Raw genomic sequence first — 7,277 nt, 5'->3', positions numbered from 1 at the left:
GACAAAGTAAAATCAGGTGCAAATTATTACATATAAAACAAAGGTTTATTAAATGTACAGAGCACTGCATTTAAAACTTAAACTTACAAACAGCAGATCAGTTAGAGGTGCAAAGCTGAATGCATTCTTTTCCATTCTTTTTCCAGGGTTGTAGTTTCTGTTATCCTGTTCCAGGATAATCCAATATCATTTATGCTGTGCATGCCATCTGCAGTCCATTAGAGCTACTGGAAGGAAAAATTCTGAAATGGCCAGACACCTTCCTATTGGTCCTGGAGCACTGGAATTAAAAACACAGACTATTGCTGTACGAACGTCTAATGGATAACCCATAAAGTCACTACATGCCCTGCAAGCCTCTGCATCAATTTTACAATCAAATTTACAGAAAACTGGTGATGGCATGTTAAATTATTGTAAGGCTCTAATAAAATGTCAGGACTATTCAAGCACAGGTAAAATAAGCCCCTCCAGAACCTGCCACTGCACTGTGCCACTCTTGGGAACCTACAGACTGGGTCTACATTGAGGTGCATCAACCAGGAAAAAGAAAGAAAAGAAAGAAAAGAAAGAAAAGGAAGAAAAGAAAGAAAAGGAAGAAAAGAAAGAAAAGGAAGAAAAGAAAGAAAAGAAAGACAGAAAGAAACCCACTCCAGCCTGGATAGAAAGGACCAAATGACCTTATCAAATCACTCTGACTACTCACACAGCTCTTAAATGCTGAAGCCTTTCAACTTGGACACCCACTTCTCGTTATTAAACTCCAACTCAGTTGTTTGTCCTGTCTGAAAATTTAAATCCAGGAAAAATATGAGCCAAATCTTGAAAACCAGCATCTACCAGGGAGCAGAAAAAAGAAAACCTGCCACAATAATGTTGCTATGTCCTCCAGGAAAGCAACTAACTCCTGCTTTCCAAGATGGGCATGTCTAGTTGTTCTTTGGTTATTTTCAAAGCACTAGTCTGGATCATTTTGTTCTGGACAAGTAACACACAGATAACACGAAACTTACAAATCAGAACACAGAAAGACACAGTGTCCTCCAAAAGCTGAAGGTCTTTGTATCATCACGTAAGCCATAAAAATACCTCACCTCCATTGGCCTACCATTATGCTGAAGACTCACATGTTTCAAAACATGTGTTGCCATATACCTCCTCACTTGAGTAAGGGTGTCCCCATGTGTTGTATGACATATAACTGGCAGGTAAAAAGAGCAGTCAAGTATTCCCAGAGGGTAGAAATTTAAGAGTATCCCTGATGACAATAAATTGGAACTGATCTGAGCTGCTCTGATACCGACATGTGTGAAGCTTCAGCTCCTGCCCTTCATCTGGGTTTGGGGGCCCCTGAGAACGCTTGTAACTTAAAAGTGTAGCCCTGACCCCTGTTTGTGGCAGTGCCCTGTTTCCTATGACTTGCAGGATGCAAGGCACCTGCTGGCCCATGCCCCAGCTTAGCCTCAGCCCAGCCATGTCCCCCAGCAGGTGCCAGGTGCTGACACTGCCCTTGTGCTCCAGGCAGGGCAGTGGGATGGGTCCTGACTGGGAGGCTGCTCTATGGGAAATCCCCCAATTTTCAGGGCATTTCAGCCCCAGGGTACGGCCCAACACAGTGCCCCGGTACACACTACAGTTTCTTAAAACCAGGTTCTGTTACCCAGTACAAAAATGAACTATTGTAAAGAGACAAGCACATCGTAGAAGATTTAATGATTGACTGTGGTGGGATGGAAAAGAGACTGTAGCCGTGCTGTAGCTCCCTTGTGAGTCTCACCTACTGAAAATGTAATTGGCTTCTTTGTTAGTGAGACCTGAAACAACAGAATTGCAACTAGATGTAAGGCTTTCGGGGAGAATTGCAGTAGCTGGTTGCTTGAAAGACCATTGTTTTTAAATAAAGTCAATATTATAATAGGAGTGAATTAACATACTGTAAGACTAAGCTTCATGCATATTCTGTTGAGCTGAAGCACGGGAGGTCAGATCACGGTACTTCTGAAAAAGAACATCTGTGTTGACTCTATTCTAATGTGACATCCCTAGTAATAAATCACAAATTTTACTGATGGACACTATATATAGGGAGGACCTCTGAGCCCAGAAATCTTGAGAATTACAAAGCTGACTGAAAAAAGATGCTGAAGCAATGAAAAAAATGTTTAAATTATTTTCTTCTTCCTGGCATTCTTCCTGTGAAGTAGAGCAGTGTTATTTCCTTCTCAAAAATCACTCAGCATCAAGGGTAGTGAAATCATTGCAAGTGGACAATAAGCTGCTTCAGTAATTAAAATACATACAGGAGAGGAGCCCCAGTAAATCGTAAAAGAAAATAATTTTTTTTCCATGGAATTATCAGGCAGAGCAACAAAAATTCTACAGTTTTGTCTAATTTCTCACAAGTATAGGTTTCTCTCGTAGTTAAAGTTCCCAGCACAATCCTTTATAAAATTAGGTTCATACTGCAAGATGAAGATTTTCGAACCAGAGGAGAAAAAGAGCTGGAAGCAGACAGAAAAGACAAGCATCCCCAAGGGAAAACAGGCACCAACTGAATTACGAGACTGACTTCCAGCAGGATTAGCAGGATTGGACAGTTTTACACAGTAGATTATGAACCCAAATGAAAAGAGCAAAACCCATGTGGCGATAGAAGACCCAACTGTCATAACAGGAAAGATCAGAATGGGTCCGTGCAACTTTTCTGTCTGCAGATACTAAATATTGAGAAACTTGAGGGCTCCTCAACTAGGTCTGCATTTTGCAGAGATTTGTGGATTTGGGTTTGTTGTTGTTGTTGTTTGTTTGTTTTTTGTAAACAAAAGAAACCAGACAAATTAGGGCTGGAACAGGCTCAAGATTTTCAGCCCATGCCTCCAAAGCAGGATTACTGTATCCGAATTGTCCCTGGCAAACATGTACACAATGTTCTTAAAATCTTCCAATGATGGGCACTCCACAGGCTACCTAGGCAAGATTTTTTGGGTTTTGATACTATGGAATAAGAAGTCCATGAGTAAGATGTCACCATACATCTGATAAAAGGCAGAACAGTGCCTTTTGGAGAAGTTAATTGTTCTCCCTTTGGTGTAAGGCTCGAATATGCTACAAAAAATAAAGAAATCATTAAAAACAAAGAAAAATATGACACAGAATATTATGATCTATTCCATATGCTGAATAAGGCAACAACTCTTAGGAAAAAACCACTAAATAATAGCACAATTAAAGACTTGCATGTCAGCTTGCATACAACCACCAAGATAGGATTGTTAGTGTCAAATCTGTTTGCAGCTTTAATGTGTGTATAGATGGTATCTGTCATAAAAATTACATTATAACGAACTGAAGGCAAAAGATGTGTTAAGCAAGAAACATGAAATGTGTATCTCCATTTTACTGATATGAAAATATATTTTGGATGACAATGCTTCTAGTTTAGGACAAGTCTGAAGTCGTGTGACTGTCACGGGTCACCTGCTGTGATTGCTGCTATGATTGCTTGGACACACCAAGTGTATTAACTGATAGAACACACCACGTTTCCATTAAAATATAACAGGTGTGGACCACTATTTTATTCAATCCTTCTGAAATGCGTTACATTGTGCGTAGTTTTCAAAATTGTATGTAATTTGTCTCTTGTCTAACTATTACAAACTGTGTAGTTGTGCATTGTTTCTTCTCCTAGACTTCTCTCGCACACAATTTTCAAGAAGTTTTCTTTATACGTTGCCAAGATGCCGGATTATGAGATAAGAATTTTTTCCTGAGAAGATACTTCTGTCATTTTGCTTTCCCTTGCCTTAGGTTACCTTGTTCTCTGCTTCTGTTATTTTACTTATTACATGACGATATCTTATTCCTTGCCACAGCTGCAGTGGGGCTTGGCATAATCATCCTCTCTTTACTCAGGTCAAGAGGATTTCTTAATTGAATAGACTCCAGTTTGGTAATTAATTGATTTGTTTACCCTGGAAAGGTTTACTGCATGTTGTAAATGAAATACCTAAGTACAAAATAAAGGGATTTATTCCAAGCAAGAAAAACTAGAAGCTTTTTGCCCTGAAATGAAGAGGTGAATTCAAGAAAAAATAATTTATATTTCATCAGGCAAATGAAAGAGCATCTCACCTGAATTTTCTGACAAAGTCTTTATCCTTGTATAGGTAGTATTCTCCGACCATGAAAACACTAAAACTTTAGCAAGTCTTGTAAACTGTTGAACAACTGTAACTATTTAATTGCAATTGGTTCCTCTAACAGCTTAATACCTTAAAATTTAAAGTACCATGCAAGTTGTTTATCGATTTGCTGTCTGATTGTTAAAAAGAATTCGTAATTAGTCTTATTTCTCATAGCTGGCCTTTGTAATCTTGGTGGGTTTTGAGTAATTTCAAGCCTTGCTATCATTTCTTTTTAAGTTGTCAGTAACTGCTGTTACTGCAGAGTACTTCTTCTTAGGGCAATTTACTTTGTCTGTTGCACTTATTTATTTCCCATCAACTGTAATGAGTATAAAGCGTGATCACAAATCAGATTTCCAAATGATGAGTCATGGGGCGTCAATCCACCAGAGCAACAGTTCTGTTCTCACAGACCAGCAGCCTCTGTGAGTGTAAGCTTCAGTATAACGGAAATATTTCTAACTCTTCGAGTCAAAGGTTTGACTTTGCCAACGGATTTTCTTCAGGCTGGGTAGTGCTTGGAAGATGCTAAGGATCAGCAATAGGTAATTTTGTAGACACTGTAATTATCACCTTATCACTAAACTCAAAGAAGTGGTCCTGTCAATGAATATTGACTCAATTTCTCATCTTAGATGTAGCACTAGATTTTTAAGGCTGTCTTAACCCTCACTGCTCTCCATTAATGCAGTGTCTTCTATGAATTGTATGTCAGCTACAGAATACAATGGGCTGTGATCACATCTTGCACTCAAATGTTTGTCAGTTCTGGCTTTCCCAAGATGGGGAGGGAGGAACTCACCTAGACAAGGTCTGGCAAACTTCTGCATGAATGGTCAGAAACAGCAGAAAGTTTTCACTCTGGCATGGAGAATTTGTGAAAGCACAATATTAAAGCCAAAATGTTTTTGTCATTGAAGATTTCCTTATTGCTGCATGCCTTCAAATTATCAAGATGCCTCAGACCACTTGCTATGTCATCTTCTTGTACTGCTTACTCTCAGATTACCAAAGGAACTATAACCCTTAGAAAGATATAACTTCAACTGTAAACATCTACATATCGATTTGTTAACTAATTCATGTCATTAAGGCCCCCTTTCCTCGATAAACTCTTCTCTAGACAGACCCGTAAGTCCTTAGGAGAACAGGGATATGCCATGCAAACCCTTGCACAGGACTAAGTACGAGTTTTTCTAGTTTCAAAAACCAAGAATGAAGTAAAATGAGTGTTGTTAGCCATAGCCTTTATAGGTATGCCTTTTTTCGTGCTACAAACAATATATATGTGAGTTGTTATGTATGTGTACGTTGTTATGTCAGCTTCCTTACTCAAACGACTTCCTTTCTCAAGTGACTTTTGACTTCAATTTTGGAATGAAGATTCAAAACCTGAACTAAGGATTATCGTATCTTCTAAGTCTGACAGCTGTAGCTATATAACTCTAATTACATTTCATGTTAAAGTTCAGGTTATCTAGGGCTTTTCATTGGGAAATGGAAAAAGAATAAATCCCTAATTCACTATGATATCGATACTCCTTTATTATCCATCCCTAAGCTGCTGGAGTTGGCTTTCTCTGTGTAAAGGACATGGGTATTTCTTATTTAAAAACAGCAGCTGTATAGTCTTTCTTTTTATATACACTGAGCTACAAGTTTAGAAAAGCAGGGGGTACTGGAGTGGGGAAGTTACCTTGTGTTTTGTCAAGGGGTGTCACATTGGACAGCATTCTCAAGGAAAGAGTCAAGGAAGAATTACTGAAGGCTACAATAGCTGTATGAATAGAATATTAAAAAAATATTTTTAGGTGCATGATGAATTATCATAAGGAAAATAAATATCTATTGCCTGTAAGAAAAAGACTAGCAGGGTGCTTTGCTCATTCAATGCAAGAAAATTCTGTTTGGGGTATTACCACAGAGTGAGCACACATTAAGAAAAGAAACTATGGGAAAAATTAAAAACCTTGAAAACAATCAGTACTGAAGGGAAAATTATTTGGTCTGTTTTCTTTGGATATAAAACATGTTAAATGTTCCAAATAACGATTGCCATGGTGCCTAAAAAATCATTGCCAACAAAGCTTTGAAACAATGATTTTGGATGTGATTTCCTAACTGATAAGAAAGTTAACCCAGCAAATACCACCTAAAGAAACAAAACCAATTTTCCCTTCTTAAGCAATATTAAAGCTTATTACATTATAGCCCTTATAAAAGCATTTTCAAACTTCTTGTAAAATGATTGATCAGGCTGGCTTGGAAGATGCACAACAGGCAGCAGCTAAATACATGCCATCTATTATTCCAAAATAATAAAATTTTATGGTGCTTTATTTTCCAATAATTACAACCAAAGTAATCAAATGTTACTGTATGAAAAAATAGATCAAAACTGAATCAGTGCTGGGGGCCTTTAAAAGATGTAATTGCTCTGTATGAAGCCAATAGTAACTTTCTTCCACAGAATGACATCCACTGAAAGAACCAGAATAGAGATGCTTTACATTTGATGGGATTATGGAACTTCTGACATTAGACCTATGCTCTCTTCCACTGAAATGAGGAGCCTATTAGTCTGGGGTAAGAAGGGCTGAACAGTCATACGTGCAAACGAGTTACTGGCGTAATTACAGACCTAGAAATTTCAGTGATTTCCTTGATGAAAATCACCGAGAGATTCAGCAGAATATCTCCACGGTGGATTAACTTTAACAGAGATAATGCATTGTGGTTTTGTAATATCTCCAGAGTGCCCTTGTGTTACGTGATTGAGTTAGTTTAAATACGATAATACGAATCTGCTGGGGCACTGAGGAGGATCGTGGGATACACCTGGATTCAATCTAGACTGCTGTCAAGGAAGACCAAGTTAACTTTTTTTCATAATTAATTGCCTGACTTCTAGAAAATGTCCATCAAAAAAAGGTTATAATGTCTTAAAATACAATACTCAGTGTAATTCCAGAGGAAGACATACGTCAGAAAAACAGACTTTAATTTGCTTCTGGGAAGATTAATTCCGACAATCAGAAAAAGACAGGGTGAAACTATTCTAATTCTACATTTTTTTAAAAGAGAATGTTT

This window comes from Buceros rhinoceros, unplaced genomic scaffold (assembly GCF_000710305.1).
Source record: "Buceros rhinoceros silvestris isolate BGI_N320 unplaced genomic scaffold, ASM71030v1 scaffold858, whole genome shotgun sequence".
Lineage (NCBI taxonomy): Eukaryota > Metazoa > Chordata > Aves > Bucerotiformes > Bucerotidae > Buceros > Buceros rhinoceros.
The sequence above is the reverse complement of the archived record's forward strand: the minus strand, read 5'-3'. Positions refer to the sequence as shown.